At 48.1% G+C, this 26,770-nt stretch overlaps 1 protein-coding gene and 1 long non-coding RNA gene across 12 annotated transcripts in view; both read right to left on the reverse strand.

Annotated features, from left to right (window-relative positions):
• Positions 1–1,476, reverse strand: part of LOC149120591 (uncharacterized) — a 32,495-nt gene extending 31,019 nt beyond the window's left edge. For 2 of the 11 annotated variants that reach the window (XR_016226089.1, XR_016226088.1), the window contains exon 1: positions 1,233–1,464. This is a non-coding gene — a long non-coding RNA (uncharacterized LOC149120591). Of the gene's footprint in view, positions 1–1,232 lie in introns of all 11 variants that reach the window. The other 9 variants (XR_016226083.1, XR_016226084.1, XR_016226081.1 and 6 more) reach the window with 7 other exon arrangements.
• Positions 1–26,770, reverse strand: part of HS3ST4 (heparan sulfate-glucosamine 3-sulfotransferase 4) — a 424,128-nt gene that overhangs the window by 218,793 nt on the left and 178,565 nt on the right. The gene's annotated exons all lie outside the window — the stretch shown is intronic.

A 26,770-nucleotide genomic window follows, 5' to 3' on the forward strand; every position in this document is an offset into this window, starting at 1 on the left:
CTATCTGCCTGCCCAATACCCACTGCCTTCATTTGTTAAGTATACCCACAGTTTCCATTTAGGGAATTTCCCTTGCATAGTCACTCAATGGAACTGGGCTAACCTCACCCTCAGGCTCTAGATGTGAGTATGGGGCCTTGGCTGAGACATTGAAAATATTACATCCCTGTGGCCTCAGCGGTTGGTCCATGAATTTGCATGTGACTCAGAGCTGACTAATGAGATCCTTCCCTGGGACTTTGGACATACTGCTAATTGAGAAGAACATCGGTGTTGAGCCAAGAATGTCCATCTTTGCTACCACAAAGCTACGTGACCTTCTAAAAGGCAAATAAGATCAGATTGTTCCTCTACTTTACAATTTCCATTGGCTTCCCATTAAGCTTAAAGTAAGATGGAAATTCCTTATCATGACCACAACGTGAGCACCACCCTTCATCCTCCTCTCTGTTCTCACATGACTTTCCTCTTTGACCATTCAGTTCTAGGCGCCTCCTTTTGTTTAGTCAAATATTGCAAAGTGCTGTTCCTTCTGTCTGCAACACTCTTCCCCACACTACTCCATGAGTGCCTTTTTTTTTTTTTTTTTTTTGACAGGCAGAGTGGACAGTGAGAGAGAGAGACAGAAAAGGTCTTCCTTTGCCGTTGGTTCACCCTCCAATGGCCGCGCAGCCGGTGCGCTGCAGCCAGTGCACCGCGCTGATCCGATGGCAGGAGCCAGGTGCTTCTCCTGGTCTTCCATGGGGTGCAGGGCCCAAGCACTTGGGCCATCCTCCACTGCACTCCCTGGCCACAGCAGAGAGCTGGTCTGGAAGAGGGGCAACCAGGACAGAATCCGGCGCCCCGACCGGGACTAGAACCCAGTGTGCCGGCGCCGCTAGGCGGAGGATTAGCCTGTTGAGCCACGGCACCGGCCCCTGAGTGCTTTCTCACACGGCACCAGCTCAGAGAGATTTCCTCGGATCCTGCTCTTTACAGCCACTCTGTATTTCCTTCTTCAGCTTTGCTGTCCCCATTACACTATGAGCTGAAACGACACCAATATTTCCATCTGTCTGCTTCCCCCTTGGAAATAAGTTCCAGGAAATCAGGGACCTTGTTGTCTTGTTCAAGGCTGTATCTCCAGTGCCTAAAACATGCATTACTGCACATTAGGGATGGGGCTCATGTCCCCTCCCCTGGAACCTGGGATACGTGAGCTATGTGACTTTGAGGCTCTCTGCCATACTCACATTTTCACGCAGTCTCAACGCCCAGTGCCACGCTGTGAGAGAGCCCAAAGGGGCCCACAATAGGAGACCGTTCGACAACAGCACACAGCACACGTACGTCGGCCAGGCAGGTCAGCTGAGGTCCCGGATGATGGCTGCATCGCCAGCTGAGGGCACAGGTGCCTCCAGTCAAGGGGTTGCTCCGCTGCCTTCAAGTCTTCCCAGCTGAGGCCCCAGATATCAGGGCGCAGTGAAAACCTCTCTCCAAACTCTGATCCACAGAATGTGTGCACCTGTTAGCATGGTCCGCCTAAACCACTAGGCTTTATAGGGTCTTTAACTTTTTTTTTAAGTTAATCTATTTATGTGAGAGGTGCAAAGAGAAAGAGAGATGGATAAAGAGAGAGAGAGAGAGAGAACAGACACTCCTCAGATGCCCACAATGGTTGGGGCTGGACAGGAGCCTAGGCCAGGAGCCAGGAATGCAATCCAGGACACTCACATGAGTGACAGGAACACAGTCACTTGAGCCACCGCTGCTGCCTCCCGGGGTCTGCATGAACAAGAAGCTGCAGCCAGGAGTCGGAGCCAGGAATCAAACCCAGTACTCCAACGTGGGACCAACTAGGCTCAACACCAACTCCTATCATGTTTTTTATAGGAAGAATAACTGGATGATCACCTCTTGTCCACAGCCTTGTGAATATCCAGTCTCTAGAGCTCTGCCTCTGAACTGTGTCTCGTTCAGTCCCTAATACCCAGTAACAGGTTCATCACCATCCATCAACTGAATATGACACCCACCATGTCCTGCTGGACTTCCCGAGTGCCAGCAACTGGCCTCTGTGTCTACTTCTTCTCTGTAGCGAGGTCCTCAAGACACCACATGTAACAGCTAGACCTGAACTTGCTTTACTTCCTCCGCAGAGCTTGTCCACAGGACTCGGTGACCTGCCCCCTTCACCTCCTAGTCAACCATCCACATTCCAGTGACCCAGTCATCATTCGGAAGCAGGACTGACCCACCTTCTTCATTTCAGATACATAAAAAAACAGAGGCCAAGCAAAGTAAAATCGCAGCAACCAACATTTTGTGAATCCTTAATGCACATTACTTCATATAATCCTGACTTCCTAACTGGTTATCTCTTATTTATGTATTTATTTACTTATTTTAAAGAAGCTTTTTTTAAAGATTTTTTTAAAAAATTATTTGAAGGGCAGAGTTACAGAAAGAGGAAGGGGAGAGAGAGAGAGAGAGAGAGAGAGAGAGAGAGAATCTTCCATCCACTGGGTCACTCCCTGAATTGCTGCAACATCTGGGGTTGGGCTAGGCTGAAGTCAGAAGCCCAGAGCTTCTTCCAGGTCTCCCACATGGGTGCAGGAGCCCAAGTACTTGGGGCCATCCTCTGCTGCTTTCCCAGGTGCATTAGCAGGGAGCTGGATCGCAAGTGTAACAGCTGGGACTCCAACCAGCACCCATATGAGATGCCCCTGTCACAGGCAGAGCCTTAACCTGCTATGCCACAGTGCTAGCTGCAGGATGCTTTTATTTTAGCAACATTATTGAGCCCATTTTACAGAAACAGAACCTGAGGCTCAGAGACAGAAACCCAGTTTTGGTTATGAAGTTGTGTAAAGCTGCTCCAGTGTTCCCACACGGGTCAGACCTGGGAAAGTTGAAGATAAGGACAGATCACAGTCGTCAAGATGGAAAAACTGTCCCACAGAACAATAGCCCCAGTACAGATTTCCTATTTCTTATATTCTCAACACATCTAGGGAACAAACATGGACCATTCCCATGAGTTGGGGTGGTAGGTGCAAAGTCCAGTGCCCTGGGGCCTTACCCTAGGAGATGGTAAGAAATCCATCATTGCTGAGTATGCAATACCTTCGCATGGAAAGAAATATAAAGTGGTGGCCAACAGAACAACTGAACAACTAAAGGGATAAATCCCAGCCCTACCACTCATCCTATCAGCGGTGTGACCTGGTGAGCTGTGTAATCTCCATGATTCTCATGCACTCACTAGGATGGTGGGGATAATAATTAGATCCATCAGATAGGGCTGGTGGGAGGATCAAATGAGATAATGCAAACAGCTGAGTGCATACTAAAAGCCCCCAATGACTATTAATATTGATAGGCGTGGAATGGAAGCCTTACCAAACAGAAGGTGCAGATTCTTGCTAAATTCACTGAACGATCTCAAACTACAGCTACAACAACTTTCAGAAATCCCACCAAGAGTCAGGAATGCCAGCCTCAGAACCCCAAGTGGGTGTTCACTTGCATGCTTCAGCCCTTTAATCCTCCCAAGTTGTAAGAAACACTTAGACACGAATCATTCTCAGTGGATGGCAAGATGCTAATTTCAGTCTTTGAAAAAAGTTGGTGACTGGAGGAAAAAAAAAAAAAAAAAAAAACAAGCTCTGCCTCTGATTTAGGGGCTGCACGTGAGAATTTTCCTGGTCTCCAGTCTTTAAAAAAAAAGAATTTGGGAAATAATGAGATCAGGGTCCCATCCTCTGGCAAAGAGGAGAGTGCATAAACCAAGTGAGAAAAGATTCAATTGTAATCCAAGCAACGCATCTCCAGAAGGGTCGCTATCTGCTGCAGAGCACTTCCCATTAGAGAAATCAATTTAGCATTCGACTTCTCCTCCTGTGGTGCATACTGAAGTGTGATCTGACAAGGATGGGAAGCAGATTTGTGTTAACTACTGCCAATATAGCCTGTAGCTCAAGGTTATAGCAGTCAACCACAATCCAGAGCCTTGGAAACCTAGGGACCCTCATCCATCAGCTGGTGTCAGCGGCACTGAAAGGGAGCGATAGATCTGGCTCCGGAAGGGGGATGCTGATCAACATTGGGATTTGGGGCCTCAGCAGCCTGAGGTGCTGGTTCTGCAGCAGACCCTTGAAATAGGCTGAGCTGCTAAGCACAGAGCAAGCTATTGTTATTGTTTGTTTGTTTGTTTGGCTGGCTGGCTGGTTGCAGTAGATACTGCTTGCTGTGGCTTGCCGAGCATCCATTCACTCTTCTTTATCTGTCAGTAGAACCCACTGTACCCCCAGGGACTAGTTCCTCTTCTACTTCTCAGTCCTTGAGATTTAGGTGGAATCTCACCCACCCCAAGTTGTAAGGGTGTGCAGGCCTGCAGGCTCAGCCTGCCCAATCAAAGCACAGCAGTGCCCCGCCCCTGTGACAGCTTCATGGGTGTGTCCATGACCCAGGGGAGGGCATTCAGAGCTGATGTGGCTCAGTCTTGGAATTTACTGCAATGTTTGTTAGAAGAAGTCATTTTTCTATCAGAATGTTCGGGAAGACAGGATGCAAGCCTGAAGCTTTTGCAACCATCTTACCACAATAAGAGGAGAATGGGATGCATCAAGAGAAAAATAGAGATAAAACATGGAGACCGACAATCCAAAATCTAACATCATCTGAACTCCTAGATAAAGCTGGAAGACCAGAAAACCATGTCCTGGACTGTCAAGTTCCTAGATGCACTAAGTTTCATTCTGCCCTAGTTTTAAGCCAACTTGAGTTGATTTTTCATCACTGAAATCATTTTGTCGTACAATGTCAATGCAGCAGATGAACCAGGTCTGCTTGGACCGTATGAAGTCTCTATGGAGCCCCAAATAAGGCTACCCTCAGCAATTAGCCACATCTGCCAATCAGATTCAACTTCCCAATGCTTGAACACCATAGACATAGTATTGAAGACTTCCTGGGATTGATGGAGGAGCAGATACACAATCCAAATCAAGGGTAGCAGGTTGGGGCCGGCACTGTGGCACAGTGGGTTAACGCCCTGGCCTGAAGTGCCAGCATCCCATATGGGCACCGGTTCAAGTCCCAGCTGCTCCACTTCTGATCCAGCTCTCTGCTATGGCCTGGGATAGCAGCAGAAGATGGCCCAAGTCCTTGGGCCCCTGCACCCGCCTGGGAGACCCAGAAGAAGCTCCTGGCTCCTGGCTTCAGATAGGCGCAGCTCTGGCCATTGCGGCCATCTGGGGGGTGAACCAGTGGATGGAAGACCTCTCTCTCTGTCTCTACCTCCCTCTGTAACTCTGGCTTTCAAATAAATAAAATAAATCTTCAAAAAAAAGGTAGCAGGTGCTGGGAGGTTCCACCAGCCCCTCGAGCCCCCTTAATAAATCCACACTCCCCATTCTGGCTTCCAACCATCACACCCTCCATTCTTATGGGAAGAATGGGGACTCTCACTCTGTATGTACCCCTGATAGGTCAATGGTACCTACAAGTTAACAGGTCCCTGTCAGCAGCCCTTTATCACTGACGAAGAGGATGGCGGATGAATAGGTTAAATATCTCATCTCCCCAGCCCTTTGGGAAGGATTATTCTGAGACAGGATTTCAACCACAAGACAGAGCTCCAGGCAGCCACTGAGAGAGCCTGATCTCCAACGCAGCCTTCCTCAGCTGCCCTCACTTTCCCTCCCCGCTTGGTGATGGCAGCACCGCATCCCCTTAATAAGCCACACATGCTCAACCTCTGACTCCAGCATCCCATCCACTGCCCTGGGAGCAGAAACTTCATCAACTCCCCCATCACACATCCCTGCTATTCCCCTCAGGGAAATTTCTGCCCTTAAACAGCCTTTTTTTTTTTTCCTCTCTCTCCTCTTGGGCTACCCAACCTTAGACAACTCTCCTTACACAATCCTTAGAAATTCTTCTCTCCCTGAGACTGCACATCCCATGAAGCCAAACAAAAATCCTAGAAGCTCTCACACCCGTTCCACCCACTCCAAAAACGTATCAACATATTCATGCAGCAAAAATAGATTCCTTCCAGAAGGGAATGCTGTTGTCACCCAAACAGGCTTTACCTATAAATACCAGAGCAAAGGACAGGAGCAGGCACAGCACTGGTGTCGACGCTGAAGCTGAAAGACAGGAACACAACCTGCCAGGTTCTCCCGGGTCTGGCTCCTGCCTACCTCATCTCTCACCTCTTGTCTCACTCCTTCTGCCTCCCCTTTGGCATTTTATTCGGAGCCAGCCCTATCGAATGAACGGCAGGCAGAGCGCTGGAAATAGACTACACTATCTTTTTCCTTCTGCCTGTTTAAATGCTGTTCCATCTGCCTGAAATATCTTGTCTGCTCAGAGGCTCTGACGGCACTTGCTGTTCACCATCCAAACTCATGTTTCACAACTTTCTCACCCTAAAGAGAGAGAAGGTGAAGAGTGGGTTGCCCCACAGGCCTGAGTTTCTCTTCCACGGAGCAGATGCAGCTGCCTGGCCTGATGTTAGAGACAGGAGTGCAGGTCTGGATAATCCAATAGCCCCCAAGACTCAGGACGCACATAGCCATTCTCTTAGTTGTTCTGCCAGATGCCTTTAGGAGATACACAAACTCAGCATAGCTAATACTGAAATTCACAGTAAGTAATAAAACACAGGAGACAATTTTTCTTCATCCTTTTGGGTTACTTAACAAGAAAAAAGGGGCAAGGGTGTTGGATAGGGGTTAAGCTGTCAGCTGGGGCACCCACATCCTGTATCAGGGTGCCTGGGTCTGAGTCCCAGCTCCCGACTCCAGCTCCCTGCTAATACAGACCATGGAAGGGAGCAGACCGTGGCCCATGCACTTGGTTCCCTGGCACCACTTGAGAGACACAGGTTGAGTTTCTGGCTCCTGGGCATTTGGGAACTGAACCATCAAATGAGATCTCCCTACTCCTTCTCCCTTTCTCTCTCTCCCATACATTTTAAAAAGCAGAGAGTGGCAGGTGCTGTGGCTCACTTGGTTAATCCTCCACCTGCGGTGCCAGCATCCCATATGGGCGCTGGGTTCTGGTCCTGGCTGCTCCTCTTCCAGTCCAGCTCTCTGCTGTGGCCCAGGAGGGCAGTGGAGGATGGCTCAAGTGCTTGGGCTTCTGCACCCGCATGGGAGACCAGGAGGAGGCACCTGGCTCCTGGCTTCGGATCAGTGCAGCTCTGGCTATGGCAGCCATTTGGGGAATGAACTAATGGAAGGAAGACCTTTCTCTCTCTCTCTCTCTCTCTCTCTCTCTCACTGTCTATAACTCTACCTGTGAAATAAATTTTTTAAAAAAGCAGAGAAAGTTGCATTTCTGTTATTCCTCCATCTTGAATGCCTGATGTTTGCTGTTCTCTCGTATTTAACAGGCAAAAGAAGTAGCGCTAATAATACTTTCTTCTCATGTATAATGTTTGTCATTCCCTTATGCTTACAGGAAGTGGTGTCCTTTGTTTCCTATCTGTCTATATTACCATGCAAAATTTTCATTAAGTACAAAGAGAGCCGATGCTGTGGCAGCAGGTTAAAGCCCTGGCCAGGAGCGCTGGTATCCCATGTGGGCACTAGTTCTAGTCCTAGCTGCTCCTCTTCCGGTCTGGCTCTCTGCTATGGTCTGGGAAAGCAGTGGAGGATGGCCCGAGTCGTTGGGCCCCTGCACCCATGTGGGAGACCCAGAAGAGGCTCCTGGCTCCTGGCTTCCAGTCAGTGCAGCTCTGGCCATTGCAGCCATCTGGGGAGTGAACCGACGGATGGAGGGCCTCTCTCTCTGTCTCCACCTCTCTCTGCAACTCTGCCCTTCAAATAAATAAAATAAATATTTTTTAAAAAAGTGCAAAGAGTCAAAGTAAAGATAGGAAGTAAACGCTTGCATACATGTGTGATATACGTGCTGTATGTATGTATATATTCGTTAACATACTAAGTACAAGTGATGCTTGGCCGTGACAAATTGTGAAGGTGATAGTCAAGTGAATCAAGTTGGTGGGAGACCGCTAGAATAAGAGTGGCTAACCTCTAAGATGCCTTGCTTCCCTGATACCCATCAGTGCATGTTTGGTGGGCAAACTCACCTCCCAAACCCTCAGAAGACACAAGCCTTGAGAAACTGGCTCAAGTTGGTCTTTCAGAGCTGCACAGAGAACTTGAGACACCAGGTAATTATTCCAGTCTTTCTCGCTGCTCCCCGCCTCATAGGGTATCGAGGCTGCATTTTCACATTGCTGCATGATTTTCACATTGCAGGATGACGGGATGAAAAAACCCACTGTCTTAGCTACACGTGACTCCTCTGAAGTACAAGGCAGAGGAAGTTCCCATCTTGCTGAGTCCCAGCTGTGAAGTACCACAAAGGCTTTTCTGTCTTTGATAAACAAATGAAGCTAAACATTAAAGGCCCGTCCTGATCCTCATTTAAGGAGGCAGCCCCAAAGCAAGCCAGCCAGACCTTCCTAAGCAGCTTTGGACGTCAAGGTTGAAAAGCAAAGAGTGGTGAATTGAGCTTGTCATTTCCATTCTGCAATGTGGCTCGGAGATAGGCGAGACGAAGCTTTTCTTCTTCTGACCTTTCTACTTGCACGTTCTCACTCAACCGAAATCAATCCAATATATTTATCAGGCAACCTTTTAGGAACCAGGCACTGCTCCAAACACCAGGGATAAATAAGAATCCAGAAACTACACAGTACCTGACCGCCCCCACCGCCCACCAAAGCCAATGTTCCAAAAATTCAAGAAAGAAGAGAAAGCTAGTAAATACATAAGAACGTGAAGCAATAAACAGATAACCCCAGAGGAGAAGATATTTAAAAAATAAATCAGGATTCATCAATGTGCGTCCATGGTCATGTGCACAGGCATGCAATGGTATACACCCAAGGTGGTTAAGGAGCTGTGTAGCATTTCTTAAAGATTTATTTATTTACATGAGATGTAGAGTTACAGAGAGAGGGAGAGCCAGAGAGAGAGGTCTTCCATCTGCTGGTTCACTCCCCAAATGGCCATAATAGCTAGCGCTGGGTGGGTCCAAAGCTAGGAGCTTCTTCCAAGTTTCCCACGGCGGTGCAGGGGCCCAAGCACTTGGGCCATCTTCCACTGCTTTCCCAGGCCATCAGCAGAGAGCTGGGTCAGAAGAGAAGCAGCTGGACACGAACCAGTACCCATGTTGGGGATGCCGGCGCCGCAGGTGGCGGTTTAGCCCACTATGCCTCAGCGCCGGCCCCTCTCTGTAATAATTTGATCTGCAACTCGAATCAGGAAAGAAGCAGCCTTCCGAGATCAGAGGGAAGGGCACCTCTAGCCACGGGAGTAGCATGGACAGCAGCCACGGGAGTAGCATGGACAGCAGCCATGGGAGGGGACTCCTCCCATTTACCTCCTCATTTTTTAATCCTCCTCAAGTAGGGACGCTTCTCTGGATACCCTCTACTTCTTGGTACGTGGTGCAGAGATATGGCTCTGATCTGGGTTTTATTTCCAGTCCCACCACCAACTAAACATGCGACTACTCTTGCTAAGTCTCAGTTTTCCCATTTGTAAAATGGTAACAAGAATAACAAATCGTATTTCACAGGACTGCTGTGAAAATAAGATGACGCATATAAAATGCTCAACTCATCACCGGGTAAACAGCCAGTCATAGTTACTCATCACTCCAATGGTGTTGCTGTCTTTGGACAAACTCCAAAGGGCACTTAGGGTCATCTGAGCTAAAGAACGTCCAGTCCTCTGCAAACGCTGACTTGAATTTGAATTCTGTGTCTGGAATTGATTGATGTGAAACAGAAGCTGATGTAATTTTTTGGTTGCTGTTCCAGGTATTTCCTGCCATCGCTTCAATAGCTAGAACATTCTATGCCTTCTGTCTTCAGTGCAGATTTTTTTTCCCCTTCCAGCAGGGATCCAAAGACAGAAAGAGTCAATTCTTGGCCTTTGTGGTTCAAACCCGGCCTTTGAAACTCAAGGCAGGGACTGCAGTCTTGAGCAAAAAAAAAAGGCTTTTTCGGTTTTAAAAGCCCCTATCTTTTGAGTTTCAAAAGACCAAAATCCTGGGCTAAATAACAGGCATAGAAGAATTTGCTCAGTGATCTGTGAGAATGAGGTTTTTCGTCTGCCACAAAAGGAATCCTACCAGCCAGAAAGAAGCAACAGAGGAGAAACACAGGATTTAGAATCTGGACACGGTATCTGGTGAAGCCAAGCCCAGTGGAATACAAAAGTTAAGAATAAAACTACTGATAGGAGGATATTTGGAACCTCTTCTCATTTCTGGGGTGAAGAGCAGGGAACTGAGCAAGATCTGTAAGTTCTCCATCAACTGCCCAGAAGTCAACCCCGCAGGAGGAACAACAGGCGACAAGGCAAAGAGGCTGGTCCTGTATCTGGAGACACTTTGTGGACAGAGGCAAAACCCCTGTCTCCCTCATTCCTGTGGGCACTGTGCAGCACCACTGAATGGCTCTTCTCGCAGGCACCTGCTAAGCACAGCAGCCAGTTTGTCCCCTCTGCATGGCTCAACACGGAAAACTGACTGTCCCAGGATGCTGTGGAACAGCATGAAAATTGCCCTATACTGACACACCCCCTTCACAAGGGTGCAGAGTAGTCATTGAGCCCTCACGGCTCTAGAATTCCAGGGGAATGAGCCTCAGCCTTGCCACTTCAGTGGGATTAGATGGGACCAGCATGAGTACTACTTGGAGGGACACGAAACACACCTTCATCATCCACTTGCAATCAAAACAGAGTTGCTGCAAAGCCAACCCACTGTCAACACACTAATGGTCGATATGAAAAGGCAGCTGAAAACTATGAGACCGGAAGCTGGCCTGGTCCTCTGCTGTCCCACGCTTGCTCTCCAGGTCACCGTTCCTCCTGGAACGGAAATGACACGTCAGGAACAGAAACTTGTGCAGTGTGGTACCTGAGCTCAGGCCTTTGGTTTTCTGGACTCAACGTTCCAGAAACTTTTTTACAGGAGTAGCTACTAACAGACTTGATGAGGGAGGGATGGAGGAAGTTCCTCAAAGACGCATTCAGTTCAGCAGCCGGGCACCAGCCTGGGTCTGCCCCCACCGAGCTCTACAGCAGATGGAGCAGAAGCCATTTGCCAAGAGCTTATCTGATTTTACAATGACTCTGCTCTCCCTTAGATCAACGACAGAGAGAGAGATAGGGAAAAGGAAAGGGGGGGGTGGGAGAAAGAGAGGTGAGAGGGGGAGAGAGAGGGACAGAGAGGGAGAGAGAAGGTAACTGCCTCAGCTTCTCCAAGCAGACTCAGTCTCTGGATCTCTAAAACCAAATCCATCATCAGATGGTATCAAAATCTAAGAAGCAAGTTATTAACTGTCTGCATCAAGACGATCTCTGGGGGAGGGTGTCGGAGCGGGGAGGACTATCAGAGCCCAGATTATAAACTGAACACCTTTCTATTCCTAATAAAGGAAAGTGCCTTGTACTTGTACTCAGTATGGGCGAGCCCCATGGGTCACTGGGCTTGCTAACAGCCCATCCTTGGGGACCACTCTCCTCTAGTACCCGGCCCCTCCACTCTGCCCAGGCCCCACACCAACCCAGGATTGAGCATATGAGTTGCCAGGTGACCTGAAGCCAAGTATGGTGTCTCCATCACCCTTTACATCATCTTCTATTGAGAATGCAGCAAGGATGCAGGGATTTATTGGTTAGGATGTCCACGTTCCACACTGGAGCGCCTGGGTTTGACACTCAGCTCCGGCTCCTGACTCCAGCTCCTTGCTAACACACCCTGGGAGGCAGCAGGTAATGGCTCAAGTACTTGGGTTTCTGCCACCCACATGGGAGACCCGCACTGAGTTACCATCATCTGGCTTCAGCCTGGCCCGGCCCTGGCCCTTAGGGGATGAACCAGCTAATGGGAGAGCTCTCTCTCTCTCTCTCTCTCTCTCTGTGTCCCTCTGCCTTTCAAGTAAGTAAATTAATTTTTTTAAATACCATGCAGGGATCAGAAGTCGCAAAATCCTTCTGTCTTTATGTTGACCTGCAAATAACCCCTTCATCTGGAGGTGACCCCTCAAAACTCAGCGTCTTTTGTATCTGTTCATGCAACAAGGTGCCCTTTGCTGCCACTCTGACATCTAAGGAGATATTTTTACATTTGTCTAAAGGTGATCTCAACTTAATTTTACTTGTCTAATAAACACTGGACAAACCTCAAGTGCTCCTTAGCAATGTTGTAGATCTTTAGAGATTTCTTTGTCTATTTGCCTTTCCTTTCCTTTTTAACTTTGAGTCTCTAAGGAGTCAAGTTTGGATTAAGTTCCTGTCTTCAAAATTTACTTTAACCTGTATTGACAAAGGATGTGAAAACACTCGAGATGGAGTTGAAAGTCCTGGTACATCAAGTGAAATGGTTCAGACAAATTTGTCTGCAAGAGCTCCTCACTCCCTTTCCCCCAGCTTGCAGCATTCTTGTTTGTGTATCACTCCCAGTAGACTGGCTCCTTTTGTTAAGCCCCCAGCCTAGATCCCAATGGTTGTCAAAATGGCATTATCAACCCATTGTTTTACACCTGCTCGGAAAAGCCCACCAGTTCTTCTCACTTACCTCCCTGATGGGTGAGCCATCAGTCCTGAAATCCAAGCAAGAAGACTAATCCTCCTCATTGCATAGGATTTCAAGCAGAACTAGAAAGGACCACCCATCAACTACAGCCACCCTTCCTCCCATAAAACCACTGAACTACCGCAAAGTCTATAAAATTCCATTCCCGCAAACCTAACTGGAGTCACACTCTTTATTTGAAGACGTACAAGCAGGGGAAGCCTCAGTAATAGGACGTCTCTCTATTCATTCCACATGCCTGTTCCTATTTCCAGTCTATTATTTCATTTCTTAATTTAGCAAGCCAAGCACTCCATGAGTTATTTAGCAATTACTGGGGGACGCACAGGTCTAACGCACTGTGGTAGGAGGAGAAAGGGTGACAGGCGTCCATTAGCACCAGACCCGGTAATGGCCCCATAATGCTGCCTTGCACTTAGCCGGATGAAAGCAGCTATACATCGTGAGGAATTTTAAAGGGTGTCACAAACCTTAATTAATTCTCAGAGCGCTGGAAGGAAACTATTTACTCTCATTTGTGGCTCTAAGAACTACTTCACAGAGATAGTTGGGTGTCAACATTAAAATAAATAAATAAATACCCTAAATCAAGCTTACCTTATTCGCTCACAACCTGGCTCAAAGCACATTTGCATCTGGCACTGTGAGATCCTGCAACAAATCTTTACTGAACGGCAACCACAGGCCTGGCACGGCACTAGGCCCCAGGAGGAACAGAGATGAACCAAGGAAACAACAAATGGACCCTGGAGCCCCAGGTATGAAATAACCATGGCTAAAATCTATTTCATGAATTCATTAATCACACAAATAACCACTGAACAATTATAGAAGAAAAGTGTCTCGGGGTGGGGGGGTGGGCTGGGGTTGTGGTGCAGTAGGTTAAGCTTCTGCTTGCAAAGTCAGTAGCCCATGTTGGGGCGCTAGTATGAGTTACAGCTACTCTGCACCCAGTTCAGCTTCCTGCAAGTGTGCCTAGGAAAGCAGCAGAGGGCGGCCCATGTGCTTGGGTCCCTGCCACCCACATAGGAGACTCATGGAGCTCTTGGCTCCTGATTCAGCCTAGGCCAGCTCTGGCTTTGCATCTGGGGAGTGAACCAGCATATCCAAGATTCTATCATGCACTTGCGTTCTCTCTCTTCTCCCACCCCTCTTCTTCTTTCTCCTCCTCACTTCTTTCTTTTTGACAGGCAGAATTAGACAGTGAGAGAAAAAGAGACAGAGAGAAAGGTCTTCCTTTTTCCGTTGGTTCACCCCCAAAGTGGCCGCTACGGCTGGCACGTTGTGGCCAGCATGCTGCGCCGATCCGCAGCCAGGAGCCAGGTGCTTCTCCTGGTCTCCCATGCGGGTGCAGGGCCCAAGCACTTGGGCCATCCTCCACTTCACTCCCTGGCCACAGCAGAGAGCTGGCCTGGAAGAGGGGCAACCGGGACAGAATCCAGCGCCCCCACCGGGACTAAAACCCAGGGTGCAGGCGCCGCAGGCGGAGGATTAGCCTAGTGAGCCGCAGGGCAGGCCTCCTCACTTCTTTTGTAAAAAAGAAAAAGTCTCTTGGCATTGAGAGAGGAACCTGCTATAACTCTGGGTTTGTGTCACTGTACTACTAATTGTCAGTATACCTGACCTTAAGCAACTTTCCTAATCTCTCTTAGCCCCACCAAAATTTTGATGGACGGATTGAGACAAGCACATTGGGTCTGCCCCAAAGGGATGGCTTCATCCAGGTGAGCGGTTATCACCATGATGACTACTTCCCAAGTGCCTCCTAAATTGGGTTCCTTGCTCGCCCAGAGACACGTCAGTTCAGCTTCTACGTGCTCGAAGCATTCAGAATGAAAAGGCCCTCTGAAGTCCTGCTGAACGCAGTGTCTGAACAGTTAACCCCAAGGAGTTTAGCTCAGAGGCCAGAGTCAGCGACACCCTCATTTCTCCTGCTGCCTGTGGTTTTTCTGAGAGTCCCAGCTGGCAGAAAACAGGTTCTGTGAGCTGGTGAGCCTGAAGCAATCAGATGACCTGGCTGCCAAAGCTCTTTCTAGAACCTGTCCTTGGGGGCCTTACGGATATCACTCACCACTTCGGCCAGGAGGCAAGACAGTCTCAGGCCTATGATTCAATATATTTTAGTGAAGACTTGAATAAAGGCTGATAAGAGTCTGTTTGTGATACAAAGGTGGGGATTTATCTTGTAGGCAATATGCTGCATAATGGAATCAGGATCCCAGAAGACTCCCACCAGCTGGTGTGGAAGACTGAATTGCACGACACGAAAACTAACAGAGATAAACACAAGGTCTTGCCCGTGGGGCCCACAACCATCTGGACAAGTCCTTAACAGGGAAGCATGTGTGAGTGCACCTGGTCAGTTTCCATCCCCTACAAGCTCACTGCTGGTCAACAGCACAATGTGGCTTTCTGAAGACAGCTGGACCGACCTGGTTGCATCACCTGAGGTACAGTTCTGGAGCAAGGGAGGTGACATGTCTGTTTTGCTTTACTTTTTGTTAAAGGTCTGGCTATAGTTCTGATAGACAGGAGCATTCCTGATCATCACAAAAAGACTTAAAATACTTGTAAATAAAGAAGTGACAGGGATTCAAAAGTCACACCCTTGGTGGCAGATGACATTGGGAATGAGAAAGAGAAAGGATACCTCCTGGGGAGACCTGATTGGTCCTGCCAAGTTCATAAGAAGAAAGAGGTCTGAAAACGTAGCGTGCATCAATTCACTCAGTTCCTCACCACACTTCCACTGAGATCCCAAATTCAAGATGAGGAAACTGAGGGTGGTGGAGGTTAAAGGATGATATGCCACAGCAGGTGTTCAGCCCAAGTCCCACTTCAGAGTCCATGGATTCAATTACCAGGTCTAATTCCTGCCTCCATTACCTGCTAATGCAGACACTGGGAGGCAGCCATTGCAGGCACTGGGGGAGTGAATCAGCGGATGGGGTCTCTCTTTATAGATATCTCTATCTCTTGCTGCTTCTCATATAAATATTAACTTTTCTAGAGGACAATAGGCCACATATTCTATAGCTGATAAGTAATGGATCTAGATTATGAGTTTAGTTCTGTCTGACTCAGATTTAGCACTTTAACCATGATCTATTTCCTACATGGGAGACAGTTCCTTCTACCGAGATACATCCTAGAAGAGAAAAAAGGACGGGGGGTGGGGGGTGGGGAGCCAGCACTGTGGCATTGTAGTTTAAGCCTCCACCTGCAGTGCCAGCATTCCATATGGGCACCAGTTCATGTCCTGGCTGCTCCAATTCTCACCCAGCTCCCTGTTTATGGCTTAGCAGATCAGTGGAAGATGACTCAAGGGCTTGGGCCCCTGCACCTGTGTGGAAGACCTGAAAGAAGCTCCTGGCTCCTGGTTTTGTATCAGCCCAACTCCGGCCACTGCCATGTGGGGAGTGAACCAGCAGATGGAAGACCTCTCTGTCTCTCTCTCTCTCCCTCTCTCTGTCTGTAACTCTCTCTCTCAAATAAATAAATAAATAATATTAAAAAAAGAAACAAAAAAGAAAAAAAGGATGGAATGTCTGTCTGAGTGTTGTCTCTCTACTAGATGAGATTCTCCAGAGAGGTGGGGGCACTGTCTCGGTCCTCATCACAAGGCCCACCATATGCTAAACACCTAGCAGACACTGGCTGAAGAAAAGAGTGAACTGATGAACAACAAGAAGTGTTACACAGGAAAGAACTCCCCATAGTAAGAACCATCATGGCATTCATTGGCTGGGGATGCTGCCAACACAGGACCCAAAACACTTAGCTTAAAGGAAAAGAAAGTTATTATCTCACAGTTCTGGAGACCAAAACTCCAAAGTCCAGGTGTGGCCAAGGCCATGCTTGCCCTGAAGGTTCTAGGGAAGAATCCTTCCCTGACTCTTAACTAGTTTTGGGAGGTTGTCAGCATTCCTTAGCTTGCATCAGCCTCACTCCCATCGCTGGCAAAATTGGCACATGGTCTTCTCCTCCAGGGGTCTGCCTCTGTGTCTCCAATATCTTCCTCCTCATAGACACACAAGTCGTTGTATTTAGGGGCCACTCTCCACATGATGACCTCACTTTAACTCGATTCTATCTGTAGACACCCATGAATGTGGGGGAAGACACTATTCAACCCAATATAATCACTGAATATGCTGAGACTTGTTAAGCAGTGGGCATGGCTCAATCCTGGGAGTGGTCTGGCAGGAGGTTTAGAATTTAATAGGAAGGGCTCAGGCAGTAGAATCAAAGGCCAATCTAGCATATCAACCTTTCATTCAATAGAGCCTACTGCACACCTAGCACAAAGTCATGGGGCTGGGATATGCCACCATGAGTAAGGCACAGCTGCTACCTGGTGAGTCTCAAAGCCTGACCAGGGAGAGAAATCTGTAAAGGGACATTCAGAATATGACAGAGGAAGATCACAGTGACGAGCTACAGGAGCACAGAGGTCAGGGGGATTCACTCGGACTGGACAAGAGTTAGGGGAGAGGAACCAAAACATCCGTGGTGGTGACGTGTGTTCCTCATGTGGAAAAATACGATAAAAACGTGACTGGGGCTCAGGTTCCACCCTTACTCTTTGGGAGACCACTCATTCTCAGCTCTACTGCTTGAGTGGAAGAACCCCACCCACAGCCCCAGGAACTCTGTTATAGCTGTCAATCTATTTCATTACATTATCTAATTACAGCTGATGAGAGGCTAGGGGGCAGTTGTGGGGTTGCATGAAAGAGAACTATGGAATCTGTATTTGTTGCTATAAGAACATGAGGTTTGCAGCTGCCAGAACCTTCTTGCAAACCCTAAGGGAAGAACTTGGAAGCTGCCACGCACAGCAGATCCTGGGAACTGAGCCATTCCCAAGAAGCTTGCCAAAAGATGGATCCTTATGGCCCAAACCAAGCCTTACCTGAAGCCAGATCTACCCATGGCCTTCATTATGTGAATCAACAGTTATATTCTACATTCTATTTTTTTGACAGGCAGTTAGGCAGTGAGACAAACAGACAGACAGAAAAATCTTCCTTCCATTGGTTCACCCCCCAATGCCTGCTGCGGGCGGCGCACTGCGCTGATCCGAAGCCAGGACAGGTGCTTCTCCTGGTCTCCCATGCGGATGCAGGGCCCAAGCACTTGGGCCATCCTCCACTGCACTCCCGGGCCACAGCAGAGAGCTGGCCTGGAAGAGGAGCAACCGGGACAGAATCTGGCACCCCGACCGGGACTCGAACCCGGTGTGCCGGCGCCGCAGGCAGAGGATTAGCCACGTGAGCCGCGGTGCTGGCTTCTACATTCTATTTTGATTAAGTCAGTGTACGCTGACTTCCTGGCACCAACAATCAAATGACTCCCTTCAAACAGGTGGCAAAAATGGCATCAGAAGTCACAGAGATAAACAGATCAGGGCATATTCTGGGAATGGGCAAAAACTTGGTATGATCGTTGAGTGAGTGCTGAGTGAAAAGACTGGCAGGGGTCTCACTGGCAACTTTAAGCCAAGTTAGGTTTGAGTTTCACTGTGAAGCTTACATCCCTTCCAACTCTGAAACACCTCGGCTCTCAGTCTACGTTCCAGAAATCTTTGAAAGAGAAAGGGAGCAGTCGGCCAACAGCAGCAGCCTTGCCTGAGTTACGGCCTCAGAGTCTAATACGCCTGTTGCTGGGTATTTTATCTGTATCCATCAATCTGCTGCGAGGCAGGGAGTCAAGGGTGAGAGTTACAGCCCTGGGCTTCAAAGGCCCATGATCCCTGAGTGCGCCGGTCACACACCTAGCAATAACCTTCACAGAGTGCATGAACCATGGCCAAGTCTCCCCATCATCAGGATCTTACAATTCAGTCACACTTAGGACGGCAAGAAATGTCCACCTCTGGGCTCCAGATCCCTCGTAAGAGAAAAGCGGAAGCCTCAAGTCGCAGTCTGATGTGAATACAGTCCCCAAGCTGTGACACAGAGGAACAAGCGTGCCCGTGGAGTGCCTGGAGTTCACTCTGCCTCGTCCACACAGAGCACACAGATGTACCTGTCTATGTCTGGGGAGAAATGACATTTTCAGAATCAACATGGACATGTCCAGAGCGACCTGAATAATCAATGTCTCGCAGAAAGGACCCTGTCCTCTCCCTCCTCCAACAGGACTAAGTAGAAAGATTATAAGGCTCCTATAGCATGAGTTTCTATGAGAGTACTGATCTTGTCTTTTTTGGTTAAGACATCTCATTTATCTAATGATAATAAACCGATGACACTACAATGCGTTAGGCAATATTTTAAATGTGTGTGTGTGTGTGTGTATTTGAGCGTCTCAACAATCCCATGACGTAGGCACTACTAACCCCATGTACAGATGAGTAAGCTGAGGCAGAGGCTGTTTGCCTTGCACAAGCCAAACAGCTAGTATATGTTGGAGCCAGGATTTGAAGCCAAAGCAAAGTGGTTCCAGAGTTCATGCTCCTGTGAACACTACATGGATGTTGCCTTCATACGACAAGTATTTTTTTTTTTTAGTATCTACTCTATGCCAGCCATATTTCTGGATTCTGGGAAGTCAGGTATGAATAAAAAGACAACAGGAGGGGCCGGCGCTGTGGCATAGTGGGTAAGGCTGCCACCTGAAGTGCCAGCATCCCATATGGGTACAGATTCGAGTCCTGGCTGCTCCACTTCTGATCCAGCTCTTTGCTACAGCCTGGGAAAGCAGTAGAAGATGGCCCAAGACCTTGGGCCCCTGCACCCGCATGGGAGACCCAGAAGAAGCTCCTGGCTCCTGGCTTCGGATCAGCACAGCTCCGGTCATTGCAGCCAATTGGGGAGTGAACCAATGGATGGAAGACCTCTCTCTCTCTCCCCCTACCCCCCACCTCTCCTTCTCTCTCTGTGTAACTCTGACTTTCAAATAAATAAATCTTTAAAAAAAAAAGAGACATCAGGAACTCATTAAATATTTTCTGAACAGATGGCTACATAGATGGAAGAACAGATGAGCGGAGAGAGGGAAGGAGGGAGGAGGTGGGCGGGAGGGATGGATGGAGGGAAGGATGGACGGCAGGTGTAAGGATTTGCGAATGGATGAACAGGGGAGGGATGGAAGGAGGGATGAGTTCACGGATGGATAAACTGGTAAATAAAGGAATTGAAAATGAGTAGATGGCAAGGGAAGACTCAGATATGTGCACAAGGTTCTTTTACTAAAAGTTGTGAGCCTCTCTTCCTCAGATTTTTTCCTACATTTGATGGTAATTTGTCAGTGGGACGCATGCAGCTATAGCAGAAGCCTGGTTCCATCCTTTCACCATCTGTGTGATCTGGAGCAAATCACTTAACCCCTGAACCTGCTTCCTCGCTTACAAAAGAATAGCCTAAGCTACCCACGCAATTGCTGTGGGTTAAATGTTATTTGCTGTTGTTTGAATCCCAGCTCAAATGGCATAACTTCTGTGGCTTCCAATTCAATTCAATTCAACAAATACTTAAGTAATGTGCCTTTTATGCAGACTTTATACTGGGGATAAAGATACAACAGTAAATTAGAAAAAAATAAGGTCCCTGTGTTCAAAGAAATAGTAAGTGATCAGGAAAACAAACATGCAAAATCAGTGTTGAGAAGGGAGCTCTGGGATACTACAGGAGTGTATGATGAGGGTTGAATTAGTCTTTTCTCCCTGATGTTTCCATCACGTTCCAACAAGTTTGGCTACTATTGCACGTGTTTGTCTGTTCTGTCAAGCATGGCTCTTAGATAGATGTCCACACAACTCTAAAAGAGGAAACAATTGCAAATAGATGGAATGAAGGAAAGGAGGGAAGGAGGGAGGGAAGGAGGGAGGGAGAGAGGACCAAAGGGCAAGTGAATAGATGCCTGGAAGGGAGGGAGAGAGGGAGGGAGGGAGGAAAGAAAATGGGTGGATGGGGTGAATGAGTAGATGGATGGATGGAGAAATAGAAGGAAGCTGAAACAATGGGAGAAGCCAAGGTTTCATAAAGCCAAGTCCAGGTGCACACGCAATCCATTCTGACCCAATATTCACATACTTAGGATATGAATGGAACAGGAACACTAGGGCAGAATGGGGAAAAATTAGAAATGACAACTGGGATGACATGAGGAAGATAAGAAATCATTCCCAGCTGTAAGAGATGCTGCTGGTAAGAAGAACTCTTTGGATACACAGACTCAGAAGACAAATGTGAGATATTGCAAAAATCGCCACAGTCATCTCCCACCGCTGTAGCTGTATCCCTCGACAATATGAGGGGTTTTCAAAAAGGTCATGGAATTGCATATTATGAAAAAACTGCACGGCTTTCAATTTTTTTGCAGCAAAATAAAGACATCTTCAAATTGTACTTTCCATGAACTTTTTGAAGCCCCTTTGTATGACTCTGCAGTTCTTCTGTGCATGAGCTGGAAACTTAACTTAGATGCTGTTTGAATCTGGCCTTGCCCATGTGACTTGCTTTTGTCAACAGGACATCAGCAAACAGATCGAAAAGGGCTTGCCTTTGGGGTTTGCTTTGGGAACTCTGTGACCAGCGTTCTGTGGGCTTCCAAGCTAACCAAGCCTGAAAGATAACAAGAGACTCCAAGTCATGTCTGTCGCCCAAGCTAACGAAGCCAACTGTCAGCCATGAATGGAACCATCCTGAATAGGCAGCCCCTGACTGCAGAGATCAGCTGAGTCAGCCCACACAAAAACACCCCACCAACCCCAGAATTCCAACCACACCAAAATGGTTACCATTTGAACCCACAAAGTCAGGGCTGGCATGCTAGGCTCTGCCAGTTCACTGGAAAACAGGGCATCAGCATGAGTAGCCATGACCTCCTGCAGACTGAATGAACATGCTGGGTGGTGTGGGAGAAGCCATTTCTTCCTGTGGGCAGTCCTTGACACAGAGGGAGTTTTTCAGCAAAAACACATCTCATCAATACAAGCGCATGATCTGAGCACTCCTGGGAATCTGGGCATCAGCTTGCGTGGTTGGATTTATTCAATCACTTTTTGAATAAGGCACTCCATGAAGGGGTTACACCCTGCAAATGTGGTGGAAGATGAGATAGACCCAGGTCCTGCCTCTCCCTGGCTGAGTGATCACACCAGGGGTTAGGTCTCTAGAATGGGGTTAGGTCTCTCTGGACCCACACCGAATCACCACGCTCCATCACCATGATACTTCAAATCTCCCGCAAATAGGAACCCCAGCTTCCCATTCCTGCTCCTATACACCACAGGGTAAGCCCAACGCTCTATCTCCCTTCTCACCAGTAGGGTGAACCACTGCCCTGCATCAGTGTCACCCCTGGAGCGAGACGCAGCACTGTGACAACTGTCTGGCCTGAACCTGGCCTGTTAGCCAAAAAAATCCACCCACACACTGCTTGACAGCATCCAGCCTCGTGACAGAATGGCTCAGAGGGCAGAATCTGGAGTTCCACCGTCTGAGTCTGAATCCAGGAGCTACTCTGTTTGTGCTAATAAATGCCTCTCTGCTTCGCTTGCTCAACAGTTACTCTGAAGGTTCAACACAAGGTTTGCATGAGACGGTAAATGCACATACAAGTACCTAACTCACCACCGTAAGCATCATATGAGTATATATATTATTTTTATTAACCCTCTTCCTTGTGCCAGCCATCCTACTCCTTCACCTAACTCGATCTAGCTCCTGACGTCCAGCTCTGAGGTTTTTGCCCCAACATGGATTTAATTTACCAGGCATTCTCTCTGTGGCAACCACAAACATAAGCCTCTCAGACTTGCCGCTGCAAGGAACATAATTAATGGGCAGCGGTGACTTGAGGACTCGCCACTGGCCAGGCCAAACTTTATTTGGAACCGAGTCTGTTAACTCTTCAAACCCAACCTTCCTTCCTCTGCCCTGGCTTTTGCAGATAACCGATTTGCATCCCAGTCCGAAGACTCTCCCTGCTGTCTCCAGCATCCTGCCCTTTTTCCTCCCCAGGCATTCCTCCAAGATCTCCAGCATGTCCCATCCGGTATTGGCATCTGCTTCTGCTTCCTGAAGAACCCAAAGGCACATACTCTTTGGTCACTGTGGTCTACCTGTGTTTTGATTTCCTCCATTGTGTGTTATCCCCAGGCAAAACTCCCAACCTCCTGGTGTCCAACAAGACAGACTGAAATAGAAGAAACCCAAGCCCTCTATCTCTCACCAAGCCCTCTATCCCGCTGCCCCTGTGTTAAAATACATTTGGAATCTCACTTCTCCCCACTCCCAGGGCTACCAGGAGGGTGGGGAGGAAGAGGACATCACCCTTGCTCGTCTGGATCATTGCTAGCTTTGCTCCCTGTCCCTGTGCTGGCCGCTTTTCAATGGTTCTGTTAAAACCTAAGGATTCCTTATTAAAGCTAAGTCGGATTATGTAACACCTCTGTCTCACATCTTCAGATAGACTTCTACATCAGACTAAAAGCCAAAGTCTTTGTGCTTTCCCACCCTGTCCCTTGCTCTTAACCCTCGTCTTACACTGGTTTCTTTCCTCTTCTGGGGCTTCTGCCTCAGGAACTTCCTGCATGCCCTTCCCTCTGTCCGTACAGCTCTTCTTAAAGACAACCACCCCGGCCCTGGCGCCGCGGCTCACTAGGCTAATCCTCCGCCTTGCGGTGCCGGCACACTGGGTTCTAGTCCCGGTCGGGGTGCCGGATTCTGTCCCGGTTGCCCCTCTTCCAGGCCAGCTCTCTGCTGTGGCCAGGGAGCGCAGTGGAGGATGGCCCAAGTGCTTGGGCCCTGCACCCCATGGGAGACCAGGAGAAGCACCTGGCTCCTGCCATCGGATCAGCGTGATGCGCTGGCCGCAGCGCGCCGGCCGCGGCGGCCATTGGAGGGCGAACCAATGGCAAAGGAAGACCTTTCTCTCTGTCTCTCTCTCTCACTGTCCACTCTGCCTGTCAAAAAGTAAAAAAATAAATAAATAAATAAAAAATAAAAAAAAAGACAACCACCCCATTCCCTCACTGGCCTCTTGAATCTCTACGTGGGAGGGGTGCTGTGGTGTGGCGGGTTAAGATGCCACCTGGATGCATCCCATATAGGCACTGGTTCAAGTACTGGCTGTTCCATTTCCAAGCTCACTATCTGCTAATGTGCTTGAGAAACAGCAGAAGATGGCCCAAGCATTTAGGCTCCTCCCACTCCACGTGGGAGACCCGGATGGAGTTTTCGTCTGACCCAGCCCTGGTTATTGTGGCCATTTAGGGAGTGAACCAGAATGGAAAAATCTCTCTGTCTCTCTCTCCCTCTCTCTCTCATATATATATATATATATATTCACATAAAATAAAAATAAATCTTAAAAAACCAGCTCTACTCAAATGTTATCTTCTTGGCAAGGTCCTCATTGGCCACCTTGCCTGAAATTCCAAACTTTTTGTTTATTATTTTGTTTCAGTTTTTGTTTCTCTTAAAACAATTATAACTATGTAACATCATTTTATTTTTTACTTAATTTGTGCCATTTATTATGCAAGTTCCATGACAGCAGGTGATATTGTCTGTTTTGTTCACTGTTGTATCCACAGTACCTAGAATGGTATCTGGCACATGAACGGGGATTGGTAAATGGATGGATATGGATGGATGGTTGGGTGATGGATTGTAGATGGATACGAATGGATGAATGGTGGATGGATGGCTGGGTAGATGGATGGATGAATGGGTGGATGGATGGTGGGGGGATAGATGGTAGGTGGATAGATATAGATAGATGGTTGGATGGATGGATGATTGGTGGATGGGTGGAAATGGATGGATGGTACAAGGATATGAATGAATGGATGGCTGGATGGACGGTGGGTGGGTGGGTGGATATGGATGAATGGATAGTTGGATGGATGGGTGGATGGATGGACGGATGGATGGTGGGTGGATATGGATGAATGGATAGTTGGATGGATGGTGGATGGTGGATGGATATGAATGGATAGATGGGCGGGTGGGTGGATGGCACATGGAGATGGATGGATGGGTAGGTGGATGGATGGATGGATGAAGAGAGGGATATCAAAGGCTGACTTAATGCTGGAAAGCTATGAAGCTCACCAGGAAGAAGCACACTGACATCAGCAGAAACATAACTAATTCCCATGAAAACTGGCCACAAAGAATTAGCCTGAAAACATCCTGTTCTAATTTAACTTTATCCATCCTTCAGGCGCTGAGTTAAGCATCAGAACATATGGTTGTATGGCCTACGAGTTCTACCTAGCAATATCCCAAAGATGGAGATAAACACTCCAGAGAGACTTGAAGCTTTTGAACAAGACAGACAGACAACTGAACCTGTGCAATCTCCACCAAGTTACTCAACTTCTCTGAGCCTTATTCACCTCTAAAACTAAGAAAACAACATGCTCATATTGGGATGGCAAGAGCAGTGAGATTAAACAACAGATTTAAAGAGCCTAGCACAGAGTCCAGAATGCAATAAATGCTAATTATTTCCAAGCATAAGCTATTCTATGTCTTAATTTCCCTCATGGCTAATAACACCACCTACTGCTAGTTTCTGAAGGGATCAGGAGTTGACACTGGGCTTGCAGCAGATAATGATTTAATAAACGTGAGAAGAGCTGCCTCTCCTACTGCTAGTGAGTGATGAGCTCTGTGGCTATTCCGTGTGTGCCCAAAGTCCCACAGCTAAAGCAGGTTAGCAATGGAAACTCCTGACTTCACAGTAACTCTTTGGGAGACGAGTCTATTCACGTATATTTTGCACATGAAAAGAGAGTAAAAATGAAGTCAAATAGCCTGCCCAAAGCCACATAGTCCACAGGTGGCAAAGGCGGTACTGGAAACCAGGGATATCTGCCTTCAGCATCAACCCAGCTTCCCAGTTCTGAGGCCACACTGACCGTCCCCACGCCAGCACGACGACCTGTCCTCCCCCGCTTGCTGACAGTAGGGTGTTGTTTCACAGTCCAGCCTCTCTCTTGCTCAAGGGGAAGCTGTGAACCCACACAACCAGGGCTGCTTCTCCACGGAGAGCAAATCAGCAGCCGGGTCCCTCAGGCTGTGACTCGGATGCCAGCCCCTCCTGCTCCCGGGTAGCAGATGGCTGCCTCCTCTGCCATCCTTCATTGAGCTCCTTGCTGGTACCCCAGGAACCTGCAGTAATTACTGCTATCATTCTTACATTAAATAAGAGTTAATAAAATCAGGATTCCAAAGGTAGAGTCGGAAGGTAAACGCTCACACACACACACGTACATGAACACCGAGAGACACACACGTGCATGCACACATTCACACAGGGACACATACATGCATGCACACATATGGACACACACATGTGCACGCACACATATGGACACACACATGTGCGTGCACACGCATACACACATGCACATGTGTACCAAGGTACCACAGGCTGTGCTACAAAGAAATTCTGGGAGCACCATCCTACCAATCAACCTGCCTACATAGAAATCTTTGAATCTGGTTTTTTCCTGCAGGCAGACTTCTTGTTTATTAACCACCACGTCACCCGTCATCCTTCCTTTCCCTGCAAGGAACTCGGCAGGGGGTAGGCATGGGCTGTGTTGACAAGGACCACGTCTGTTCCTCTTGATTCCTAGCCCGTTTTGAAAGTTGACGATCTGAATTACAACAGTCGCTCCTTAAAGAAATGACTCACAAAGAGTTCAGCCTCTGGAGGAAAGAGGAGGCTTTTCTCCTGTTTGAATTGTGAACCTCTTCAAAGTGAGGTCTCACCCAATGGACTCTGTTTACTAAATATTCTCTTCTCCCGCTCCAACGCTCAAATGGTGGCTGCATTTCCTTTTCTTTCAGGCCGGCCCTGGAGTGCAGCAGGCTGTCGCTGTGTGTCAAGGTGATCCTGGGTGCCTGCTGCAAGCTGCTAGAAGGGACATCTGTTACAGGGGCCCTGGGCTCCTCCGGAGGGAGGGAAGGGGGAAGGAGGAGGAGAGAGCAGCAGGCTGTGCTGCCTGCTGTTCCACCCAGATTTAGTATCTTACAAAGAATCTCCTGTTTAAAAAGAAATCAGCTTTCTGGCAGGGAAGATGTTGCAGGCACTGAAGTTCTATGGTTGTCCCATTCCCTTCACCAGATTCCAGAAGTCCTGGCTTTTTCCAAGCTAGACAGCTGCTTGGAGGCAGAGCAAGGGAGAA

This window comes from Oryctolagus cuniculus, chromosome 19 (assembly GCF_051225735.1).
Source record: "Oryctolagus cuniculus isolate XC-2025 breed Fujian yellow rabbit chromosome 19, ASM5122573v1, whole genome shotgun sequence".
NCBI classification, from domain to species: domain Eukaryota; kingdom Metazoa; phylum Chordata; class Mammalia; order Lagomorpha; family Leporidae; genus Oryctolagus; species Oryctolagus cuniculus.